The sequence below is a fragment of the Girardinichthys multiradiatus genome, chromosome 4 (assembly GCF_021462225.1).
Source record: "Girardinichthys multiradiatus isolate DD_20200921_A chromosome 4, DD_fGirMul_XY1, whole genome shotgun sequence".
Lineage (NCBI taxonomy): Eukaryota > Metazoa > Chordata > Actinopteri > Cyprinodontiformes > Goodeidae > Girardinichthys > Girardinichthys multiradiatus.
In genome coordinates, this window is record NC_061797.1 from 31058617 (window position 1) to 31086551 (window position 27935).

Consider the following 27935-nt stretch of genomic DNA (forward strand, 5'->3'; position numbering starts at 1 on the left):
GGTCAGAATGAAAACATAGTTTAAGAGACTCAAACATATTTTGGAGTAATTTCCTCAATTATTAATTTCAATCAAGGAAATCAGCATGCAAGGAAATGGATGTTCTTTATAAAGTTATTTGTACTTCCAGTTTTACTATGAAGTGACTGCTATAATAGAAAAAGAAAACCTAAATAGATATAACCTGGAATTATTCAAGGGAGCCGGTTTTATTTAAAGAAATAGCTATTTCCCTCACTCCATATTTTCAGCGTGAATTACAACATGAAAGCATGTGGAAGTTGTATGTTAATAAAGGAAAAATCATTAGGTTAGTTTTAATTAAAAAAAGCAATAGTATTCCTGCATATTTCCACTTCTCTCTGTGTTCTCCAGAAAATGATAAAGATTTAATCCAATTAGCTCAGCACTGTTTCACCAGACTGCAGAGGGGAATAAATTCTAATTGGGCTGAAGACAATTAGCAGAATTAATTCTAACAGAAGTCAGAGAACATTGCCAGACTTAAACAATATTCTCTCTGCCATCCTCAACAGACGCTATCTCATTTTATTTTATTCAAATAAGATGATACAAGCTTTGTTAAGCAGCAGCTACCAGTGGCTCATCTCTTGTAGAGCAACTGCCTAGAACATGTTTATTCATGTTGATTTGCTTTACATTTCCGTTGTAAGATAATTATCTTTGTAAGCTGTTTGGTCTGAAACAACAGAAGACCCATGTGGAGTCAGAGCTACTCTTGATTGTATATTTTCAGTACAATTTCACATTTTAGATGCTATGATTGCTTGAGGAGATGGTTCTGTTTTTTTTTTTATATTTCTAAAAATACATTAAAAAGTTTGATAATGCGAGTTAGTTCAAACAGTGTCTAATTAGTTGTTGCACATGCACAATATTTCATGTACTACAGTCTGGAGCAACACATATTTATTTTGTGGAAATAACTATCTGATGTAAAACTTATGATGAGCAAATAAAGAGTTTAGTTTTGCCTGTATTGCTATGAGTTCACAAATGTTTTACTTTTGTTCTGTATTGTGAAAACTCTCTCTTTGTAGTTCTTTATTTTTTTCCAAACTGATAGCAGTCTCGTTGCTGACTCATGCAAGTGAAGAATGAGCCAGTCTTTTATTTTTACTCAACCCACTTAAAAAAATAAAGTTACCACTGTTATGTTTAGTTTCATATTGCGTCAGATTAAACACCACAACATAATTGTTCTATTTGCCAAATGCTTCTAATATTATAAACTTAGGTCAACCTAGGCTTTCTTTGTGCTGGTAAATAATAGAAAAAATTAGAACATGGAAAGAAAGCAGCTAGTGGAAAGTCCTTGGTTAGATCAAAGATCAATAGAGATGTAGAAACAACACCTTTCTCCAGGTAGACAGGTTTGCAATATCGCCTTTGCTCCTCTAAACAAATGCATTTAAAACAGGGTTTGGGAGCACCCCTGCTAACAATGACAAATGACAGCACATGAAGTTTTCTCTCTCTATTAACATAAAGTAATATAAACCGAAGGACACTAGTCTATAGAGAGAGAGTTAGGGACTAATGTTCCATATCAGATGTGGACAATGTCAGGACTGAATACAGATTAGGCTGTGTCCTTCTCTCCCTGGGGGAATTAAGGGGTTGACACTATTCTAGCTGCCAAGTGTATTATTATAACATGTTGGTGCCAGGTCTGTCTTCCCGAGACTATTAACCCCACCGTCCCCGCAGCACTCTCCCTCAAAACCACAACCCACTATAGCCTTTTGCCTGCTGGGTGCCCACCATACGTCACCACTTTTACACATGAAAACACATTGCTAAATTTCTCCTCAGGTTTTGAAACAGTTAATATTGGATAGTGGTAAACATTAACCAAGACTGCATCCTAACCAAAAGCAGACCTCAATAATAAAAACCTAATTTTTCCTTAAAAGTGACTTTCATCCCTGGGGATGTCTAGAATTTATCTTATTTAAGAATATTCCAGTCAGTCCTGTGAGTCCTATTGAAAAAAGGTGATGAGTCATGTTTTGATTTTTTTTTCTTGCCAGATTATAAAGATAATTTCTTCCCTAAATTCTCCACCAGATAAAACAAATCATCAAGTTAGTATTTTTATGTAAAGTTTTTAATCTCCTTATGCACATCTTCTAGATTATAATCACAATGTCAAAGGAAAGGTGTCTATTGTCATTCAGCAGTGCGATGGCGTGTGTGAAGGGGTCAGAGTTTGATGAGAGTAGTGCAGAGTGACTGAACCAGCACACTTGCAGAGAGCAGTGGGAGTGCAACACTGTTGGTATAATCTGTACACTGATGATAGATTGACGTCCATTTTCAGTATTGGTAAGGCTCATTTCTCATGAGGTATCAAGTGGGTGGGAAGATTATCGGAATAGCAATGGTTTGAAAGAAACTGAAGTTAGATGTGTCCTGTGGTGGCTCTGTGGGTGTTTCACTTATGCAATCTTCGTAGATGTTACACCAACACTGTTTTGTGTGCTATTGCTGTGAGTGTGTGACATTGTTGTGTGCATGGTTGTTTGTTTTGATTTACATCAAGGTAGTGAAGTTGCTGTCAGGCGTAACCATGTGCAGACTCATGCATGGACAATTTTCAGTACACTTTCTTGTAGAGGTAATGGAAGCTTTACAAAACTTTAATATGTAAATGTAAATATATTTTAAGATGAATTGCAATATTGCTTCTTGCAGCTGTACTCTTTCAACAAGCTCTGTGTGAGTTCTTACCTGTTAAATGTAGATTGCTATTGTAAGTTACAAGCCTCTATGCATGATACTATCCCTGACTAACAGAAAGCACAACAGCATCGTAAAAAGATTGCATGAAAAGTAAAGTTAGATGAAGCCATGTAAAAGCATATTGCTAAATAAAACATGTGTGGCTTCACTTGCATGTATTTTATTTTTTTTATTAACAGTAACATATGTATGTTAGTAAATAATTGGCAGGTTTCATCAGGGGCTGTTGCACAATTGGTGAAGTATTTGCCCCCTCTTATTTTCATAGCGTTACAAAAATGCAGTGACTTCAGCACACAGGAGCCAGTGTGGCTTCTGTTACCACTTCTGTTTAGGCACTGTAATTGCCACCACACGTGGAAACGTATTACACTCAATGATGAGCTACTAGTACTGGAACATTCCATGCAATAATGCCTGTGGGTGTTGGTATCTTGTGAGCCATAATGTGTGGGCAAAGGCATATTTTTTCTCTTTAATATGGGCATGCTCACACTGGCACCCACAGAGCCCATTTCAGCTTTGTAATGAAAGAAACAAGCTGTCAAGGAGACTGGGGTTTGAGGTGCTGTTAAAGTCTTTGAGGTTTTCTCCCTGTGGGCCTCTGTCTGCTACCCTGAATAAGAGGGGCTTTGTTAGATCAGCGACTGAGGATTTTCAGAAGCTTGTTGAGCAGGCCGTCATCAGTTGGGTACTAGGCAGGCTCAGTCCTGCAAATAAGTAGCCCATGTCACCTTCTCTCTCATAATATCAGAGACAGAAACAGAAAGACACACTGAAACCTGCCCACATAAACACTGTTCAGTTTCTGCAGTTCAAAAAAGCATAGACTAGTTGCACTGACATAATAGCTAACTAGGAATATGTGTATGAGTTTACTTTTTCATAGTTTGCTTCTACCACTAATCTCTACAGCTCTGCAGCTTGAAAAGCCAAAAGCTGAAAAAATATGATTCATTGGACCTAATCAAAGCACAAAACCATGCTTTTTAATATGGTCCCATCAACTGTAGGTTCTTTAAATAGTAAATTGTCTGCAGTAATGCTGCACTTTTCTTGACCTGTTGATCACTAGAAAGAGCTGTGCAGAGGAGGTTCATTTTACATGATACTCCATAGACCCTTGGGAACAAATATTAAAATGAATAAAATAAACTCTGGAGCAAATCCGCCTGAAGGGTCAATTCTCTTTGTCAGGGAGCTTTAATTGCATTCTTCATGTAGAGGAATGAGAAGAATATATCATAGTACAATATATTTATTCTTAGAGTCACAATATTGACATGTAATTTGTATCAAAAGTATGATATTGGATCAGTATTCACTTATACAATGAATGTTTGCCAATTAGTAATCACACACAAATATCTTAATGATTTATTAAGTAAAGACATAAAAACATCAAATAAATGAACATGAACTCTAACTGCTTCAACAGGAACTCCATAAGGAATTGAAAATAAACATTCAGGAAATTATTGGCTGATTAAACACTTATTCTTATCAATTTTTCTCCCTTTGCAATTCAGAACCAAATTGTAACTGTGTACAAAAGTAATCTTGCTGGGCAAACTCGGTTCTGGTCTCCACAGTGGGGGAATGAAAGAAAGCAAGGCTGACTGGAACTTAAAAATTTGATGTACAGCGAAAACAAAAAACAAAACAAAAATTGGAACCAATTTTAAACTATGGTTATACAGGCTTGATTAAGTCAAATAGGCTTTTGCTGGGTGCTGGTTCTGTATCTCTGCTTAGTCTGTCTTTCCATCATTCTTACTGGCTTGATATGCACCAACTCAGCACTGCGCACACAGAGGTCACCCCATCATGATATAATTTGGTGCGGAGGAGTCTAGAACATGTATGTTCATGGCACCTTATCACACCAAAGCCAAACATAATATATTATTCTTGCAAACCTTTTTGTTTACATTTGAGAGAGTTGTTTCAAGATAAAGATATCATCAGCTGGAGGCAAACATCTAACTCAAGGCTACCAGCATCTATCGAGAGGGGGCACATAAATTAATTAATTGAAATGCTTACTCAGTCATAAATCAGCAGAATAATATCATTAATTTAAGATATTTTTTTGACGTGTTTAAATGTCTAAATTAACATTTTTATAGCAACGTCATTTACATATATTTTGCATTTTGACATTGTGTATCAATTTAACAATCATCATCTGCAGGATAAAATATTATTGTAACTTTCTAATCATTTTGAATGCCACACATTAAACATAACAAAAACCCAGAACAGCCTTATTCACTCAGAGGGGCATGATAGGCTTCCTAAATATTGGCTACCCATGCAAACTGCAAATGGTTTTACTGCAAAGTTAACCAACAATCTATTTGTCAATTTATTTGATATCTTTGATTCCCAAAAAAAAAATAAAAAAATAAAAAATTTAAGAGTAAGGGAATAACACTAATCCAATCCAATTCAATTCCATAAAAAGTACTTTCCCAAAGAGAAATTAAATGCTGTAACTCATATTATCCAAGTTTATTCAAATAGTTGTTTTAGATGGTGATGGCTGTGGGCAGGAAGGATCTACTGTAGCGGTCAGTATTACAGTGGGTCTGAATAAAAGAAAATGAAAAATAAAAGAGGATAAAACCTCAAGGGCAATGGTCATCGGGAGTGCCGTGTTGGTGCATATCTTTTGACACGTGTGAAATGATGCCTTTAATACACATTGCATGCATGGCAATGAAAGTACCGAAACAGTTCGTTATTTCTGTGGATTTTAGCCAATTGCGGTTATTTATTTTTGCCATCAGCTGGCGTAACCAAACATCAGAAACATTTAATTACTTAATAGACTATAATAGGCTATAAAAAATTGGGCAACATTAGGATTTGAGTGAGTTTGAAAATGCACCAATGGCTAGATGATAAGAGCATCTTAAAACCTACAGGTTTTGTGGGGCATTCTGCAGTGATCAGTTCTTACTAAAAGCACCCCAAGGTAGGAACAGTGGTGAACCACTGACAGGGTACAAGGATATGGGACAAAGGGTTTTTTTGTGCGGTCTGATCCAATGGGCGAGCTGCAGTGGCTCATATTACTAAAAAACCTAATGCTGGTTCTGACAGAAGATACAGGGAATCACAGTTTGTTGCATAGTCGCAGACTAGTCAGGATGCCTGTGCTGACCTTTGTCAATCCCTGAAAGTGCCAACAATGGGTACTTTCACAGAGCACTGAAAGAAGGTGGATTGGTCACTTGGAGACCACATAGCACCAGAATTCACTATGGTTAGAAAAGCAAGTGGTAGAGGCATTGTGATGCTTAGACAATATTCTGCTGGGAAACATTGACATGTACCACCTATCTAAGTTTAGTTGCAGACCATGTTCATCTTTTCTTTTAAATGGTATTGCCAGTGCCCTGCCCCAAATGAAATATGTTTTAGTCTTGGTTTGAGGACCACAATGGAGAGTCTGAGGATACTCTGCTTACAAATTTCTTAAATCTCACTTGAGCATCTGTGGGGTATGCTGGGCAAACAATTCCAACTATGGAGGCCCCGCCTCACTACATGCTTGACTTTAAGGATCTGCTGCTATATTGGTGCCAGATACCGCACCACACCTTTAGGGGTCAATTGGACTTCAACAATTGACTGTACACGGCTGTTTTTACCGCAACAGGGGGTCAAACATACTTTTTGGCCGATCATCATCATGTTATGCCTGATTGGTGTATGTCATCATTAAAAATCATTATGTATCATATTCAATTAATAACACATTTGTCCTTTCCAGTAAAAAGCTCAGAAGATTGTTATAACACTTCCACATTGACTATAAGTGAATGTCTGGTTAACATATAATCTGGAATCAACATCAAACTGTAGTTAACCAATTCTTGAAACTCCTAAGGGTATAATTATTTTACTCTATATTTGCTTCTCTTTTACACTAATGCTGGGACTCTAATTCCCCCTTACAAATAGCCTTCAGAGCTTAAAACCACTTGAATTCATGTGGCCCTTTCCATATTTTCTCTGACAAATCAAGAAATACCTCTATGACATACTGCAATCACCACTTAACCAATCAAAAGTGCTTGCAAGTAGCCAGAAGGAAAATATTACTTTCCATCATCTTGTCTTTGCTGGAAGTACTGTAAGTGCCCTTAAAAGCTGGCCTAGAAGCACTTTATCCCTTTTCTGTCTTTTTCTTTATACTGATCTTTTTTTTCTGCCATAACAAACAAAAATTGGGTCCCAAATTGGAAATCTGGTGGCTGCAAGTAAACACGTTTTTGTGTGAAATGTACAAGTCAACGAAAGAACAACAGCAATAGAGGTGAATATGCTGGCATAAGCTGGTAAGTGTTGGGGCCCACAGCCATGGAAACAACATTAAAACTCCGGTACAAACATTTCTGGAACTTTCAAAATAAATTGCATTTAACCGACTTTCAGCACAACTTCAGAAGGGGGAAATGGGATAACTGCGGACTTCCTGTGACGTCACTGCCCGAATAAGAGCACAGCTTTTGCTACATCCTGCCTCTTCCATGCCGGTGATCATCGAGATAGGAGGGGAAACAAGCGCGCTAATGTCTCTTTGCTGGCAAAAAGACATAAACTCTTCAAACTGGATCCAAGGATGTCATACGATTATCGATCATATGCAAAGTTAAGTACGAATGAAATACTGTATGTGTATCCAGTATTTTCATTCATGAACGGGGAAATTAAGGTGTAAGCATTTGTTAGGGTGAGTGTATATACATTAATATTCACTAATTATCACTCACATGCATTTCTTCCCTATTCTAACAGTCACATGCAGATGTAATTCAGTGTCTGGAACATTCTGTCTCTATTCTAACTGTCACATGTAAATGTGACCCAGTGTCTGGCTGTACTCAATTGTTATCTTGGTCTGTGTGCAGCTGGTCTTGCAATAACTGAAGACAGTACCAACTATCCCTGTTTCCACTCCCCAACTGAAACTTGTAAATGTCACACACCCATCTGATATGTCAGTTCATTCTACTGTATAAATAAACGAAGCTAGGATAACCACACTTGTAGCTCACACCCTCATGTGTGGTTGCCCTTGCAGCAAGTAAAACAGAATGTCTGTCTCACTTTCTGTTGTTCAACTGTGGTTTGACTTGATCAACTCATTCCACCTGACATCATTGCTTATTTTCTCTCTGAGGCCTGTCCCAGAGAAGTTCCATACAAAGACGTGGTCTCTACGAAGCTGAGCAGAGCAGTTTTCCTTGTCTGAGAGAAGGACAACAGGAGCCGCATCACCGTGGTTACGGTAACGTGCAGTTTTGGCCGGCCGATAGAACGGTCGCCACTCCCCACAGCTAAGGAGGTTAGCTGTAGCTAACCATTTAAAGACTGTGGACGTTTCTTCAAACTTCGCCGCACCAGACAGCTTTTCCTCAGCATGGTCAGACGTTAGGTTTGGGCAGAACAATAATAGAAATATTTAGATTGAAATGATCTAAATGTTTTTCATTTTATGAAGTTTGGTTTTGTTTGTGTTAAACTCAGCTATCTGGGTGCTAGCAGAATATCTGCAGCACACGTGTTCAGGTTGTGTTCTTTGTTTGTGTGTTTTTAAAGTTAAGACAAACTTTATTTAAAGGGGGATTTTAAACAGAAGGTTGATCATAACGCGCCGTCCACGCTTATGCATTTAGCCCTTTTATTAACCCTGGTATTTTAAAGGTGTGTGTTTGATTCTGGTGCTAAGCTATCAGCTTCTTTTGTTAGCTCAACTGCTAACCGGTTAGAACATGTGCTTGATACTAAAGAGTATTTAACAGAAAGGTTGTTAGTTTTCAAGCTAGTGGATAATAGTCCCTAAACATCATTTTACTAAATTTGATAGCTAAGTAAACACCATTAAGCCATTAAGATTTGGCTCTTTTCCAAAATATTCCCTTAATAATATTTATTTAAATATTATTTTAATAAATAAAGGCAGCTTTGAGAAATGGTCATCCAGGAAGTTGGTTTTATTCAGCAGACCATTATTTAAAACATTATTTTTTTTAAATAATATTTTATCTGATCTTGCATTGTGAATGATTGTCTAAACGTTTGCTAATTATTGCCTAAGTTGGTTCCAAGACTAACTTAACTTAATTTCCAGATTCTTCAAGGTAATCCTTGGTTCTCAAACATAAATAACATTGCATGGTAATGTTGCATTACTCCTTCAGTCATGGTTCTCAATGATCTTTAATCAACTTGTTTATATTGTACATAGCCCATTAGTCCTCCCTATTCTTTAATTCTGGTTGGTAGTTTAGTTGGATTGTTTTAGCATAGTAAAGAGTTTGTTGATTGAAATATGATTGATTTTGATTTGACTTATTTTTATTAATAAATTCTTGTATTTTAAGAAATTGTGTTAATTCATTCCATGTGTGTGCAGAGTTTTGGTGTTCAATAATGTCAGAGCTCGTCTTACACCTTTCTATTTTGTCCTAATACCATCGCCTTACTGAGCTGGTATTTACAGGACAACCATTAACAGACCGAAATATTATTTGATAAAATATATAAATATTAATATGAAATAATATTCTCAGATTAATAATCATAACATAAGTGAATATACTGCCAAATTATTTACAAAGCAACGTAATGACACATGGTCAAAATTTTTATTTGACCATTACAAGATCTTGATCTAAGTTCCACAGAAAATTGTGGGAAGAGGTTAAAAGTTGTGTGCAAGTAAGGTGGCCTACAAGTCTGACTCAGTTACACTAATTGTGTCAGATGTAATGACATAATATTGAAGTAAACTGTTGTGAGACATTTGTGGAAATATACCAAAAATGTCATACAGGCACCCTCAGTCTGTCAAATACTAAGGTAAAATTTGTGAATGTCTAAACTTGAAAAAGAAATGCTCAAAATTATCTCTTATTATTTTGGTATTAAGCAAATATTAATAATTCTCATCATAATTGACCTCAAACAGGAAAAGTTTGGTGTGATTTAATGTCAGACAGGGATAAAAAAGGGTCTGTGTCTTTTTATGTCGGGAATGTTAATATCTGGTTTCAGCTAAATACGATGGTAAATTATTGCCAAAATTAACTTACTGAAACAAGGAGATGGCTGCACTCCCTTTAAACTCTGGAAGAGAGCAGCTAAAGGATCACATCAGTCAGCTTTTTATAAACACTGAATATTGCTGTGTCAAACACACAGCAATATGAGGAGCAGTGAAGTTCTCTAGGTTGCATCTGATGGTCAGCTATAAATGTTAAAAGGATAGCCTATGGTGATTGGTTGTGTGTGTGTGTGTGTGTGTGTGTGCATGTGAGTGCTTAGCGGGCAGTAGAGGGGCTTGGGGCAGTGCCATGCCCCCTACGTAGTTTATCTTGAGCTAGTACATGCCCCCTCTTGCTGGGGTCGATCCTTGGGGCGCCCTGCCCCAGCACAGCTCCATTAGTGGGTGTGCTAACCTTGCAACAATGCTATGACACCCTCGTTTTTCATCAGGACCTGGCTTCAGCCTTTTCCTCTTCTCTCAGCCAGACCAGGAGTTTTCCAGATAGGATTGAGGAGAGGAGAGATTTCAGCTCTAGCAGAAATAGACAGCCTGTGTGTCACTCAAACATAAACTACATACTCATATTTATTATTGAATCTGTAAAGCTGAGCCTACACATATACAAAATATAGTTTCAGTTTTTAAGCACGCATTTCATATATTAGAATGAACTAGACACAGGCAATATAGAAAAATTCCTGATAAAATTTAGTTATCCTGTAATAATACAAATAATCTCCGATTTTTCATGTTTGCCAACCTTAGTAACTACTGGTATTATTAAAATGGTCACTTTTGCTCTTTGAAATATTGTTCCATGAGAGCACAACCACATTGTACCTGTTGGGCAAAAACCTTCCATGTCAGGTTTTATCGTTTTTTTAAATAATCTCATTTGATCACTAAGCTGAGAGCAACCTTTTTCTGCTTTTACTTTTTCCTGACGGTTTTCTCGTGATAACGGGATGATTTCTTCCATTATCTCGAGAAAACGAAATAATGGATTCATATTGCTTTTTCTTGAATGCTCATGATCAGTTTCTCAGTGTTCTTAAAACCTTGCCAAGAACGTACTCAAGCTGAAAATATCAGATCATGAAGAAAATGACATTGATCAACACATCAGACTTTACTTCTCTCGAGGTCTAGCTCAGGCTGATACATGTGTCTGTCTTGTAGAGATAATTTTGTACGACCTGACATCAGAAGTGTAGATAGGAGATAATTTTTATATCAGTCTTCGTCATATAAGGAGATGACTGGCCCAATTGCCGCTCAAAAGGCATTTACACTTAAGTGATCCTGCTGAGATAGTATACTTACACTTATAAGTCTTTTCTCACTGTTGTAGCATGCCTTTGAAGAATGAAATCAGGTTTAACACACATGCAAATCATCTTGTGATCTCAAGAAAACAAAGTTTGTTTTCTCGAGATAAATCATCCCTGTCACATTCTGAGGTTGAGGTTGACCAAAGAGCAGACAAGACCTGGGCAGATGCATATTGTAAAAAAAAGTCTTCAACTTTTATTCCAGAGGTTTTCAAAGAAATTAAGCAAAAACACTGCAGGTACAGACATAAGTTGAAATCCAAAACTTACAAAGTTGACTCTGCAGGAAACATAAGAAACTAAAATAGTCATTAACGAAAGTAAACTGAGAACTAGAGGAAATAGAAGAAACACCACAACCTAATAATTAACAAAGAACCCATAAAGAAAACCTTGACCGTAAAATAAACAAAACCTAAACCAACACTGACTGAAGTAACTAGAAAGGAGACAGAGAACTAGAATATGTACAAACCAAAAGTAAACAATAACCAAAGCTAACCAATAAGGGAGGATGGAACTATAGAAACTAAGCCGAGGAACTAAACTAAAGAACAACAATAACAATAATAATAACAATAACAATAAAGAGAAAATCATTCAAAGTAATAAGAAAGCAATCACTAAGAAACTAAGGATGAGAGGAGAGAAAACAACAAACACTAGGAGGCGGTAGACGGAACAAAACTAACAGGGAGCAAAAGGAAATAAACAAACATGACTACAAAATCCAAAATATAAACATCTAGACAAAAAGTAACCAAACACAAAAGCACAAACAACGTCCAAAATGTCGCACCCCAACAATCCTGTTATCACGAAAAAACAGTCTTTGTTATCTTTAGATAACGAGAAAATTAACTTGTTAATTTTTGCCGCCCTCGGCCTTCCGTAAATCATGCTTCACATGTTTCTGTGGTTTAATTGATACATGTTCATTGAAAAGAACAAATTACAGATTGTGCCTCTGAGTAAAATGTACAAATTTACATTTAGAAAAAAGGTGTTTTTTTTTTCACTTCCCAAAAAATTAAATTTTTGGAGAAACAGTACAATGTTTTGGTCTGACAATAACGAATGTGATTAAATGAAATTGTTTAGGTGCACAGTTGCATTAGTCAGTGTAATCTGAGCATTTAGAATAGGCTATTTAATTAATTATTTAATTTTAATTCTTACTTTTTTTCTGTCCATAAAAATTCCACAACAATAAGATTTTAGGCATATGTATCTTATGCCTATATTCAAGAACTTCAAGAAAAAATACTTTTTTAATAGCCTATTTATGTTCATGGACAGCAAATGTTGAAACAGGATGAAAGAAAGGTTCAACATCTCTATGTGTAATGGAAAAACTGACTTCACACCCTCTATAAAGAAACAGAAAAGAAGCCGTGCTCCCCTTTAGTGAGACTGTCTTTGCAAGTGTTACAAAATGCTCCCTGCTTGCTCTTCTTCCTCTGGTTTTTCTCTCTCTATGCAATCTTTCATTTAGCTTTGGTTAGATGTCACAGTCCTTCAGAATATTAAGTTTAGACAAGGAAATGTTATGTGGAAAAAAGTGTACTTTGATGGCCTATGGTGGGTAACAATACAATGAATGGTGTTGAAGGAACGTGTGTTTATGTTAATATTTCAGTACTGAGGGCAGTTAGCTGTCCTGTAAATGAAACGCAGAATGCATGTCCTGTAAAACTGATTTAAGACAAAATCTGTAATCACTTTCAATCATGTCAGAATTGCAGAGATAGGTCTGGCAGCACTATCTCTCTTTTCTGATTTCCATTCATGCAGATCACAGTTCATGAATACATTAATTTCAAGATGACCATCTTGACGGCCCAGTTTCATGTGAGTGTAAAAAACACCAAGTATATTAACCCTAGGTTCAAATTTTAGTCCTAGGTCATCAATACAGATATCTGCTCAGACAAGATTAATATATTCCAAAGCCAGGGAACACCTTATCTATTTGTCATAGTTTTTATTGTCCTCCATTAATTGCTCTTTTCTCTTTTGCAGGATTGTAAAACCATAATGTCTACCTTCTGCGAGGAACTCTCTGATAACTACAAATTACTCAAAAACTTTGACCTCAAATGTTCTTTTCAGTGAAAGATTTTTATTATCAGTCTCTATTATCAGATATTTGTCCAGGTATGCAGTGCTCTATTTTCCATTCTTTTGCTGGCTTTTGGCAGATCTCTGTGTAACAGTTAGAGGCCACACCACTTTTGCAAGTGTTTTGCAGCGATGCCCATTCTTCAATCAATCAATTTATCAGTAGTGGAACTGGAGAAAGCAGCCTCTGTCTGCCTCCTAACATGGGCAGATGATTAAATGGGTGTAATGTATAGTTCTGCCCATTTGGGCTTACCATATTTTGTGTTGGGTGTCTATTCATCCAATACACCACTGTTATCTATCACATGTAATGCTGATGTATAGCCGTGCCCTTCCTCAGCTGCACTGGATGCACTTATTGTATCCTCTTACTAAGGCGAAATGATAAGTGCACATAGACATGGATCCAGTGACAGGTGCATAATAGGTGATGGTGTTAGGGGGGTCAAAAAAGGTTGAACTGCAAATCAGTACACCAGCCATTTTTTAGGTACGCCTTGCTAGTACCTGGTTAGATCACTTTTGCTTTCCGACTGCTCTTCTATTAGAGGTTTGTTCTATATTTTATAAACTCACTGCTTTCATTGTGACTTTTGAGCGATTAAAAAAAAACAAAACTGTGTCCTTGTTTTTGAAAACCAGAGGTCACATAATCCCAGGCGGCATTAGTTTTGCCTCAAGAATTTTTATTTTGTAGTAACATTTTTGCATCCTTTCTTATTTTTGCTTTTAGCTACTTCTGGTACTTGATGTAAGCCACACAAAGCTAAGTGAAAAAAAGCAGATGAAAAGACATGAATAACATGACAAATCAAAGGGCTTGGAAGTGGCAAAATCTCTGAGGAATTACATGGTTGTTATAGGCCTTTACTTAAGCAGGATGAATGAATTAGTTTTTTTTTCCAACACTCTGGATGGTCTGTGATAAAACATTCAATCAGAAGTAGCCATGGGTGATACTATTTTAGTTCAGTATGCAGTGTCCTCCTGCATTCCTCTTTCTAGGGAATTTAGCCTGATTTATGGTGAAGTCTCGGGTACATGGATGAGAGTTTGCCTGCTGGTACCTAACCTAACATCTATGCATGTCTGTAATAGAATTTTCTAGCAAATGATTCAAAATGTGTCACGGAAATGAAAAAAGAACTAATTAGACGTAGACACATATGGAGTTTGGTGTTTTGTAAAAATGTAAGTTCATTAATCTTCCTCAGTTATTAATACATTGGACATTTGTTGTGGGGGAAAAAAAAGAACTGAACCTTTTAGTTTCTTGAATAAGGTACTTACAATAAATATCCTGTGAGGGAAGAAGTATTTTGTCTGGAGACACAACTAATTAGATTTTTTATTTTTTTATTTATTCATTTATTCAATTATATTACTCAGTTTATTCAGGTAAGGGTTTGTCTGGGTAGTGGACCTTTTCTATCAGTCCTCGGGACTTCTTGTATCTTGAGTCTATCTCAAGGGTAACGGATACAAATAAGACCATTATCCATATAAACAAATACTCAATAAGTAATCACCAATAACTAAACAACATGCATGGGTAGGTATACAAATCTAAAACTTAACACACAGTTGCTTTAAGCTGACATTGCAAAAACAACATTGTTCTTCCCCACCAGCTGTAATCACAAACACATAAAACACTTTGCTTTCTATACATCTCTTTATCACAGTGCTGCTCCTGCTATATGGTGCTGGAATTTAAAACCTCCAAAAGTCCTAAAATGAGGTGGCTTAGGACCAATACGAGTAGACCACACAATGAATTAGCTGCTTATTTGCAATTATAGCTGTTTAATCTGCCTTCTCTCCCATAACCTTGTTCTCAAACCTTGTTCTCAAACCTTCTCTTTTTGACATTAACTGGTGAGGAAAAATATACCAAAATGAGAAAAAACACAACACTACATACAGTTGAATAGGAAAAAAAAAATCTTTAATACAGATCTAATAGGTAGAAACCTTCTTAAATTGACCAACTTTTGCAGAACATGGTTTGTGTTGTTTTATACAGCGTGCTTTCCACAAAGATACGACGGGTCTGAGGACAGGCGTTGATGGCAGCGTTCCCTGGTCACCCCTCTTACCCTGGAGAGTGAAACTCCACACAATGTGTCCCATGCAGTCTCACTAACCTTCATGCACAGATACATAGGATGTGATGACTTAAGACCAGACTTTACTACATAACTATCATGTATCTGTACACACTTGACCAGCTCTGTTGTGTCAACAAGAATAGGAAAGCAAAGGTTTTTACAAAACCACATAAGGAGTTTGACTTTTTTTGTGATATGCTGTAACTCCCCCATAAACAGAGAAAATGTTATTTATTTTGTAAATAAATTAATATCTAGGTCCCTAGCAAACATTTAACAGCTTTCAAGTTTTTTGTTTCATTTGTTTTAACAGTTGTTAGCATTCTTAGATCTGAGAAAAATGCTGTTCCAAGCTCAACATACAAAATATGATTTTTGTGTCATGAATATCCATTTCTTATTTGTGTTTTTTTTCTCCTTGGAAAGTCTAATAAAAAATACAATGTAAGTATTGCACATCTGAGATTTGAAATGTCCACAGGGAATTGCCTCTGCATTTCACAACTAAAACTTCAAGGACAACCTTTAATTTAAAGATCTGCTATAAATGATTAATTCAATATTGATGAATATTTAAAATTTCTTAATAAATTATTATGTATGCTATTAGGCACTTCATGTATCTGCATAAGGACTTGAAGCTCTTTGGATGGCTAATTCTTCTAAGCATGTGTATCTGCTATGTGTGTATGTGAAAATGGTTGTGTGTCCATGTGCACACCATGGGAATTGTCTTGCTCCGGTTGTATTTTGACATTTGATTTATGTTAGTGTGAAACCATTTTCATGCAGGCCATTATGCAATCTATAAAAGCGAGCATGTGGTTTTCACTGAGCACAGGGACCTGCCGCCGCATCACTGGCATACCAAGTGGCTCCTCTTCGTAAATTTCATTACACTATAGACACTGGCTGCTGCTCTGACCATAAGCTAAAGGTGTCATTGGCTAATGAAGGAGGAGGCTGCAGCTGACTGTTGATGGGTTGTGGCATCATGGTGGTGCCTCTGCATTTGGAGTATTTTAAAAATATGGGTGCATTTGTCTGACAAAAATGGAAGTAGACTGGCGGTGTTGCTTTGCCCATGATATGATGCACATAACTTGCAACAAATAAAGGGGAAATATTGTTCATCTGTATATATAAAAAGGTTGGAAAAGAACCTCAATGAGAAAAGAAGGAAATAATTAGATTGAGTGTCCAACAGATAATAGTAAAAGGAAAAAAACAATGCTTATTATCATCGTCAGTTATTTGAGCTCTGGCTTTTTATAGCTTCACCACTTGCACTGTCAAAACTTTAGGTGAATTTAAATTACCATAAAACACTAAATCATGTTGCTAATGGCTATAGGGATGGGCTTCATTCCATGTTTAATTATTAGGGAGTTTAATATGTGCCATGCTGAAAAACATTAAACTGCTCATGTAAAGATAATGAGAGTGGCCAATTGCTTGCTTTTATAAAAAAGAAAAGAAAAAAAAATGCAATCTGAACTGCATTTTGATTCAAGAAAAAGAGGAAATATGCTTACTGGTACATTTTTCTCACCAAACCTTGACCTATGACAAGAAATTGTCCTAAGGACTTCAAGTTGTCAAATTTACCATTTACTTTTATGAGCATTTTTAAAGTTTTTAATCTCTTTAATCTCATTGTAAAGAAAGCTAAATATTTTTTTTTTTTTTGTGTCCTATACAGGTTATTTTTTCTTTTTTAAACCAGACCTCTTCCACTTTTAAGCATATTCTTGTATTAGTGTGTGTAAAGACACAGGTGTACTGGTATTAGTCTGAGATGTTGGGCTTTGATTACATCAGCGAGTCCTCCCTACAGAGATCTATTGTGATGCCTGAATAACACCACTACTCCAAAGTGCATCTTAATACCATACTCGTCTCCTTTAAATTAGTTTAAAGTTGCCTGCATGAGCCCCAGACCTATTAATCCACACTCCAATCCAAAAAGCGATGCCTTTTACATTGGAAAGCAATACAATGACAATTACATTATGGTGGCTGCACTTTGGTCGTCCATGCGTCTGCTCTGACCTCAATGATTGGTTAAGCCCTGACTGTTAGGCTCAGCTGGGAGACGGAGGTGGTGCTCATGGCAGCTCCATTGTTGAATGGGGAACTTTTTATGTGCAACTGGTGTTGCCCCTGATGTGATTTAGGCCTGTCTCTCCTCCTCACTTAGGATGATAAAAAGCTTTTCTTAAAGGGTTGACTGGAGTTGCTCACAGGTCTGTTGGAAGGAGTGCGGTATGAGACTTAGAAGCATGGTTACCCACAAATGCTTTTAGGGAAGTCTGACTTCACTTGTGGAAGGACCAGGGGTGAACGTAGTTTAAAATTCTTGCCGGCATTTAGGGGCGGAGCTAGAGGGGGGGCTGGGGAGGCACTGGGGGCATATATGCATGGATATATATATATATATATATATATATATACTGTTAAGGTTTGCGAGATATAGGACCCAGAATGCAGACAAGCAGACAGCGTGATGGTAAGTGAAAATTTAACTAACAAAAATGCACTCCAAGAAGAGGCAGGAACAAAACAACGAATGGGCAGGCAGAACAGGCAAAAAACAGACTAGGCCAGGCTGGCGAGACAGGCGTGGCGTGACTACAGGACAAGAGCATTTTCTGAATAATGTTTCCGCAATGAACAACTGAACAGGAGTGTATATATGGAGAGTAAACCAGGTGGAGTTAGGAGACAGATTAGTTTGGAGCAGGTGAACCGGATAAAGATAATTAACAGACAGAACAGAACGTGGCTGGAGCAAGAACAGAGACTCTTGAATACAAACAAAAACTAAAGCATGACCAGAACCAAAACCCAAACTTGAGAAAACATGAACAAGACTAAAACATGACCAGAAAAATAATAAACAGAAGCATCAAAAACTGTGAGACAAATATAAGAAAAACCCAGAAACCAAGAACCAAACAACCCCAAATCATAACATATACATTACAGACCAAAAGTTTGGGCACGCCTTCTCATTCAAAGAGTTTTCTTTATTTTCATGACTATTGTTAAAATAAGGTGAGATGTTTCCATGTAATCCATGCAACATTTAGTAACTGCTCACAGTTAACTCCATAAAAGTTACAATAAATATCCTTATATCCTTTTGTGTAATCCATGCAATAATTATTAAAATACACACTTGAAGCAGTAGAGAGTGAAAACAAGCATATTCTCATATTCTGGGACTGAGAGACTGGAGGGGCCTGTGTGGAGCCACATATTATCTGTCTTATCTTTTGCAAAAATATAAACAAGCGTATCCAAAGAAATGATGTATGATGATTTTCCATTATTTTACAAGTATTAAATGAAATTAGTAATATTTGATTATCAAGTTAAAAGATGTATGATTAAAATATGGTTAAGAACCGATAATTAAAGTAAAAAATCAGCTATATATGGAAGAGATATAACGTTGATCATTTGTGAAACATGAATAAAAATAATGAAGTGATGGTTTTGTAACTGTGTTTTAAAGTAAATGCAGAAAGCTGAAAATGGAATGTGTAATACTGTGTAAAGTTTAAAACAGAGCAGATTAGGGAGAGAACTGCAGGATGACTAAAAGTGACGAGAGCCACCTGCATGGTGACAGAGAATCTTTTTGAAGACCAGCGCAAGAAAGGGAGGATGAGTCTACAGCCAGCTGCTATTACCAGCACCTCCTAGGCCGAAAAACAAGAACCAGAAAGTCACGATGACCATGACTAAGTATTGAGCAATAACTAAGAAGCTGAGCAGAGTAGGTTGCGCAATAACGGAGAAGCCTAACAAGGGACTGACTGGTGAAAGCATCGGCACTATAAAGGCAATGCTGAAGGAGGGAACTGCAGTTGTTTCCTCGCTGAAGACCAGCGAACAAGATCGGATGGAGAAAAGAAGCTCAGATGGAAAAGGAACAGAGACACAGCCCAGCTGATCGACTGCATTAAAAAGAGGATCAACCCGTGTGCCCAGAAAGGACTGTGCCTCAAGATTAAGAATCTGATTTAATCTAAAGCCTTTTTATCCAGACAACAGAAGTGAACTTGATCGTTGAACAGCTGATTGCTCTAAGTTTCAGGCTTCTGGAAGTCCTGAATCAACCTCATTTACGTCTCCGGGTTTCCTTCAACTCTGCAGCCTCTGGAAACTACTGTCTTCGGAGACACATGACATCAAAGATCCTGTTTAACCATCGAAGCCTGGAGCATCAGTGCCTGCCACTTAAAGGAAGAAAACTGAAGATTAAGTCGTATTCCCTTCAAGAAACCACTTGTTGTTACCAGAAGAAACATCTCCATCAAGAGCATGGATGAGCCTCCATCTTCAAAGCCTCTCCAAACTCACTAGTTTCAGCATCAGGGAAAGACAGGTTGAGTTGATTGATTCATTTCTATTATTGAAATTATTATGTGTTGCCAAATTTCAGCTGTTACTGACCCCTGCAAAAGCGTTACTAATTAAAGGGTGTATTCACACCAGGAAAGTCATTTGGTCCGCTTGTTTGGTCCGGACCAAAAGCGAACTTTATTTTTTTCATTTGGTACAGTTTGTTTTCACATTGTACTTTTTGCAAGTGAACTATTACTTGTAAACAAAGCCACGCGGGTGACGATCATGGCTCCCATTGGACAGAGATGACGGGGGCTGGACAGAGCACAGACCTGGAAATTGAGGAAAACAGCTGTAGACGTGCTGCGTGCAGCACCTCTGTTCTGCATAATTGTGCCTTTATTACAGCTTCAATATTATTGTGAGAGTGAAGAGCAGCTCATTCAACACAGACTTTGAGACGTTCCATTTATAGTTTTGGAACCCCGTCGGAGAATGCGTGCTGAACGCCGACGTTCTCTACGTGCCTTGTCCCACAACAAGCCGGTAGCATTGCTAAGCAACACACAGCTTATCAGGTATGATTACGTTACAACGCACACCTTTGCTACCAGCTCCAGTGGCTTTTTATGTCCAAAGAGACGTATGTTTTTTGCAGTTGGTTCGGATCGGGGCCGGTTTGTATTCAGACCATAAGCGAACTGCACTAGAGTCCGAAAGCACCTCAGAATGTGGGTCTTGGTCCGGACCAGGGTTCGCTTGAGTGTATTCACACCTGCACAAAAGGTCCGGACAAAGGAGAGAAACGAACTCTGGTTCGTTTAAAGCGGACCAAAAGTGGCAAGTGTGAATACAACCTAAAATTCTAGTTAAATCGTGGACATTCAGTTATTTGAGTCACTGTATTTTTGGTTTTTCATTGGTGGTAAAAAGTCTTGTTGCCTGGTTCTAAGATATTTTAGGAGGTTTTTATAGGTTGCCTTGGAAAAGTCTGTTAAAACAGCGACATTGGGGCTTGTGTCGAGCCATTAAAAAATTAACCTAGCCCATATACCAAGAGCCAGTTGTAAAATTAGGGAATGAGCAGCCGTGAACAAAAGTGATTGTTGAAAGTGTGAATGACTGCGGTGAGCTACTCAGTTGTCCAGACCTCCAGTTGAAGAAGGGCGAGACTTTTGTATGAAGGCTGTCAAAGGCTAGGCAAGTCATTTCCCGACACCAGCTTAAACAGAACTTTCAGTAAACCTGCTTAGTAAGATCTTTCAGGTTTAGGGAAATCCGGACCCGTTGGATGGAGAGCTGGATTGAGCAATCCCTTTAGACATAGGGAAGTAGGAGGGAGGGGTTAGCTCATCGGACAACGAAACTATGACTATTGTAGCTTCACACTGAAGGCATCAAAACTATGAATTCACACATCTGGAATTATATACTGAACCAAAAAGTGTGAAACAACCTTTTGTTGTTTCACACTTTGAGTTGGAGTTGAAGATGCCATCATACACCTGCTTCAAGAAACCCACTGTCATCTGGACAAAGCCAGCAGCACTGTGAGGATCATGTTCTTTGATTTCTCCAGTGCATTTAATACAATCCAACCTGATTTTCTTTGTCAGAAATTCCAGAAGACTCAGGTGGAGGCCTCAACAATCTCCAGGATCAAAGACTACCTGACAAACAGACCACAGTTTGTGAGACTGAAGAGTTGTGAGTCTAACCAGGTAGTCAGCAGTACAGGAGCACCACAGGGGACTGTACTCTCCCCATTCCTTTTCACTCTGTACACCTCAGACTTACAGTACAAGAAAGACACCTTTCATCTGCAGAAATACTTGGATGATTCTGCAGTCGTGGGCTGGATCAGAGATGGACAAGAAGCTGAGTACAGGAAGGTGGTGGACCGCTTTGTGGCATGCTGTGGAAACAATCATTTCATTTTGAACATGACTAAAACAAAGGAGATGATTGTAGATTTTAAGAGAAACAGGAATAAGTCAAAATCTATTTCTATCATGGGAGACAAAGTGGAGGTGGTGGAGGAGTATAAATACCTCGGTGTTCACCTGGACAACAGACTAGAGTGGAGATGCAACTGTGAAGCCATCTACAAGAAGAGACAGAGCAGACTGTACTTCTTGAGGAAGCTTGGGTCCTTTGGTGTTTGGAGCAAGATGCTGCATATCTTCTATAAGTCTGTTGTGGAGAGTTTGATCTCTTCTGCCATCATCTGCTGGGGAAGCAGGATCAAAGCCAGGGACTTAAAAAAGCTCAACAAGCTGATAAAGAAGGCTGGCTCTGTTCTGGGGACTCCTCTGGAACCTCTGGAGATCATTGTGGAAAGACGGATTCTTCGTAAAATGAAGAACATTATGGAGAACCCTGAGCATCCTCTTCATGAGACTGTCCTACAACAACAGAGTGTCTTCAGTCAGAGGCTTCTTCAGATGTGCTGTAAGACGGAGCGCTACAGCAAATCCTTCCTGCCCATCGCCATCAGCATCTACAACGGCTCTTTGAAGAAACCTTCATAATGAGCTACAACAACATTTAATTTCACTTTGGGATTAATAAAGTATTTTTGAATTGAATTGAATTATATTCTAGGTTCTTCATAGTAGCCACCTTTTGCTATGATTACTGCTCCGCACACCCTTGACATTCTGTTGATGATGGTTTCCAACAGTCTTGAAGGAGTTCCCAGAGATCCTTAGTACTTGTTGGCCCTTTTGCCTTCACTCTCCAGAAAGGTTTGTACCAGAGTTTTAATGTTGTTTCCATGGCTATGGGTCCCATAACCAACTATATAAACTTCTGTGTGGATAACATCTTCCCCAATAACAAACCCTGGATTGCCGATGACCTGAAGGTCCTGCTTAACAAGAAATAAAGAGCCTTCAGAGAGGGAGACATAGAATTATTGAGGATTATACAGAAGCAACTTAAAGTCAAGATAAGAGACAGCAAGGAGGTGTACAAGAAGAAGCTGGAGAGCAAGCTCCAGAAAAACAATATCAGAGATGTGTGGACAGGGATGAAGAAGATCACAGGCTTCAAGCAGAAGGATGATCAGACTGATGGAAGTCTGGATAGAGCAAATTAACTGATCACATTCTTCAATAGGTTCAGTTCAGAAAGAAGCTCAGCATCCTCCTCTCCTGCTCACAGCCAAACAGACATCCCACCCTCCTTTAACCCACAGGACCCACAGCTGTCCAGTAACACCTCAAATGTTTTATCTTCCACCTCAGCCATAGACCCTTCTGCTTCTACATGTTTACCTTCAACCATATCAGAAGATGCTGATGCTCCTTTTGTCTCCCCTTTCCACCTGTGTGTCTCAAGAAGTCACGTGAACTGGAGAGACTGAATCGGAATAAAACTGCAGGTCCAGACGGTGTCAGCCCTAGAGTCTTAAAGGCCTGTGCAGAGCAACTCTGTGGGATTCTGCAGCACCTCTTCATTCTTAGCTTGACCCAGAAGAAGGTTCCAGTCTTGTGGAAGACTTCTTGTCTTGTTCCAGTACCAACGAAAACTCACCAGTCAGTCCTCAATGACTATAGACCTGTTGCCCTGACATCCCACATCATGAAGTCCTAGAGAGACTCCTGTTGGCCCACCTGAGTAAGCAAACAGTAAACCATCAGGACACCCTTTAGTTTGCTTATGGCTGTGGAGTTGGAGTTGAAGATGCCATCATACACCTGCATCAACAAACCCACTGTCATCTGGACAAAGCCAGCAGCACTGTGAGGATCATGTTCTTTGATTTCTCCATTGCATTTAACACAATTCAACCTGATTTACTTTGTCAGAAACTCCAGAAGACTCAGGTGGAGGCCTCAACAATCTCCTGGATCAAAGACTACCTGACAAACAGACCAGTTTGTGAGACTGAAGGGTTGTGTGTCTAACCAGGTAGTTAGTAGCACAGGAGCACCACAGGGGACTGTACTCTCACCATTCCTTTTCACTCTGTACACCTCAGACTTCCAGTAAAAGACAGACTCCTGTCATCTGCAGAAATACTCGGATGATTCTACAGTTATGGAGTGGATCAGAGATGGACAAGAACATGTGTACAGAAAGGTGGTGGACCGCTTTGTGGCATGGTGTGGACACAATCATCTCATCTTGAACGTAAATAAAACTTGAGGAGATGATTGTAGATTTTAAGAGAAACAGGAATAAGTCAACAACTATTTCCATCATGGGAGAAGAGGTGGAGGTGGTGGAGGAGTATAAATACCTCGGTGTTCACCTGGACAATAGACTGGAGTGGAGATGCAACTGCAAAGACGTCTAAAAGAAGGGACAGAGCAGACTGTACATCTTGAGGAAGCGTAGGTCGTTTGGTGTTCGTAGCAAGATGCTGCATATCTTCTATAAGTCTGTTGTGGAGAGTGTGATCTCTTCTGCCGTCATTTGCTGGGGTAGCAGCATCAGAGCCAGGGACTTAAAAAAGCTCAACAAGCTGATAAAGAAGGCTGGCTCTGTTCTGGGGACTCCTCTGGAACCTCTGGAGATCATTGTGCAAAGACGGATTATTCATAAAATGAAGAACATTATGGAGAACCCTGAGCATTCTATTCATGGGACTGTTCTACAACAACAGAGTGTCTTCAGTCAGAGGCTTCTTCAGATGTGCTGTAAGACATAGCGCTACAGGAAATATTTCCTGCCAACAGCCATCAGCATCTACAACGGCTCTTTGAAGAAACCTTCATAATGAGCTACAACAACATTTAATTTCCCTTTGGGATTAATAAAGTATTTTAGAATTTGAATTGAATTTGAATTAAACATAGCGGTGCACGTTTTAAACGCTGGCCATTCACAACAGCCTCAAACTCCGAGGGGAGAGAAGCAAAGCAAGAGCATTGAGGCTCCAGCATAGCACGAATAGTTCAGAAACTAGCTATTTTTATAAACAGATTAAGTCTTATGTTAGACTGCCTATTGGTAGCGGATCTGACCCTCTTTGTGTGCTCGTGAATTTTTGCAGCCGTAACTGGTTCTGGATGACGGCTTCATAGCAGACAGCCGTTCTTCCCTCTTCCCAGTACAGCGTACTGATGCAGAATCATTTAGTGGTACGCAGTACCGGACCGTACTGACTCACTTTCACCCCTGGGAAGGACTAAGCATTTTTCCAGGTTTTACTACCTAGCAAATGTATTCAAATCCCTTGAACTTTTTTCAATTTGTCTCACTACAACCTCACGTGTTTTTTGTCTCATTTGATCAGAGCACATTCTTTCTCATATTTGCTATGTCTCCTACATGGCTTGTGGCAAACTTATCATTTTCTTTCAAAAATAGCTTATTTAGTGCATTTATTTAATAAAGGCCAGATTTGTGGAGGGCATGACTAATAGTTTTCCTGATCTCTGCAGATTCCTTACAGTTATCATGGACTTCTTGGCTTCTTCTCTAATTAATTTTTTTTTTGCCTGTCAGTTTAGGTGGAGGACCATGACTGGATAGGTTTGCAGTTGTGCCATGCCATTTCGAATTTCAAATGATGGACTAAACAGTTCTATGTAAGATGTTGAAAGCTTGGGATATTGTTTCACAATCTAACCCTGCTTTTAACATTTTCATAACTATATCCCTGGCCTGGCTTGATCTTAATGATACTGCTTGTTCACTAACGTTCTTTAGCCAATCTCAAGGTCTTCACAGAACAGACGGTTCTATGCCAGGAATAAATGACAGTATAATCCTAATTATAATACAATACAGTGTAATTCAGTTTGTAATGCTAATTGCTAAAAACAAAAACTTATATTCCCTTTTAACAGATGGAAACGTCCAGAAGAACCATGTTCACAATGAGCTTTTTATGTTGTGTGTTGTATGTTTATTGGGATCAAGAATACAGAATTCACAGTGTTCTGCAGGGACAGGACTGGTTATACTTTTTTGCTGTGACGTCACTGATTTGTTTTATTTTCTTATTTATATTTGAGGAAAACTGATCAACAGAGAAGGAAATTCTAATGCTCTATAGAGCTTTAGAATAGTAGTGTGACAGGGGTATGAGGACTGTGAGAATAAACCAGAGTGCTTGCAGGGTTTCTTAACACAGCAAACACTTTGTGGTTGCAATACTTCATGGTTATAAAAAAAAAAAAAGAAAAAGAAAAAGAAATTTATCAATCATGCTTCAATCATTTATAGTAATTTGCCCAGGGTCAAATGTCTGAGCCAGTGGCTAATTTCCAGACCCATTCCCTTGGACATATCCCTCACACTTACAAAACTATTTAGTAGTAAAACATTAAAGAGAAAACAGTGATTTATAATATAACATTCAAAGTATTTTCTATGAAGTATCTGTCGTCTGAAAGCAAGCCAGCCCTTATCTACATGATTCTTTGTAGATATTTTTCAAGCACTTATGTCTAATGAGGTGAAATAAGGCCTCATCTCTGATGCTCCACTTATACATGCTTACTCTTACACATGCTTCCACGGTAGCAATGCCACAAGATCCAGATAAGTGAACCACCTGCTTCTGTTGGGTCACCTTTTTTTCCTTCACTGTGGCTGGCAAAAGTAAAAGAAAAAGGGCCATAGACTGTTTTGAATAAACCGCATATAACGGACTGTCCCTCCTAAGATGTAGAATATTGTTTCTTACTCACGCTGTGAAACTCACTCAGATTGGTTAAGTGTCTGCGTGTAGTGCTATTTTGTATCTGGCGCAGGCTGTTCTTGCCTTCCTGTCAAACAGACAGCAGAACACATACAGGCCCACTGTCAGAGTGTATTTTCCAGCATTCAAGAAGGTTTTAAGAAAGACAGAAGCGTTTAAAATTCAGCCAGTTTGCTCCATGGTACGTAGGAGAAGCGGTGTCTGACAAGACCACCTCTCTTGCCAGACTCAGAGAGAAGGTGGGGGAGGATAAAACGAGAGGAGAGAAAGACAGGGGGAGACTGGGCCTAGAGACTCTTTCCCTAATCTTTATGTATTAACAAAAACAACATATTTACTCAAGCTTGCCAAAGCTTTCACAATCTCTTGAAGAGTCTTGGACAGGATTTGGTTATCCATTTGATAGAGGTTGTGCATTTATGTGTGTGTGTGACAGAAAGTGAGCATTGCATGGCTGTTTATTGGTGTCGAAGTTTGCAGCTATCATAATGCATGTGTTCTGTCCAGACAGGTGGGTTTTAGACTGTAATTGGTTCATGTTTTTGAACTCTGTGTTTTTTGAATGGCATTGAGGTAACAACAGTGTATGAATTTTTCATCACTGAGAGCAGACTCGGCTTCTCATTCCTCTCTAGGCAGATCTGTGTTTGTCTAAACCAAACTCAGGGTGACATGAAACCTGCATCAGTCTTTCTACAGTTTGTATGTGTGTGTATGTGCGTGGTGGTGTTGTTGGTGGTGTGTGTGTGTGTGTGTGTGTGTAAACAGGGGGGAATATTAGTACTCCAATCTCTCAGCATCTGGTTGTTATTTATGCAAAGGTGAAGTGCATCATTTTAAACGTGTACAATTGAAAGAAGGCTGTTTGTTACTCCAAATAGTCTGTTATGTGCATTATAATGTATTTTTACCCATCAAAGGAACTGTTCAGGATTATTTAAGTGAAGTTCGGTCAAAATGTTAGAAGCAGTTAATATCTTACCTGAAATTGATAACTCACATGGCAACTTTAGTTTAAATCCAGATTAGTTCTGAAGGCAAGTCCAAGATTAGCAAAGAACAAAGTGGTCTTTAACTGTTTTAAAGCTACTCCAATCTTTAAAAAAATCATAGCAGTTTATGCAAACACTGTTTGATGAACCTTTATAATATTTTCACCTTTGATTGTTATTTTGCATTTTATTTACAAGGAACATTTCTTTATAAAATGTGGAGAACAGACCATGTAACGTTTCTGGTCAGAATAATTGTCAGATATGAAAGTAAAGCAGTTTTAAAAGACTGAATATTATGTCAGTTTAAGTTGATTCTTTATTACTGATTTTTACACTGTCTTCTCTTTTCTGGCAGGGAGTTATTCTTACTAGATGTGCTTGACATGCTGTGTTTGCAGTCCAAGTTTTACACAGGAAGATTGCTGGTTGTGCATTTCTCCCTATCCCCATTTCCTGTGTAAATAATCATTGACTTCTGTGTAAACAACAGCCAAACACAAATGTGATGAAGATTTAAAAAATCATCAAATA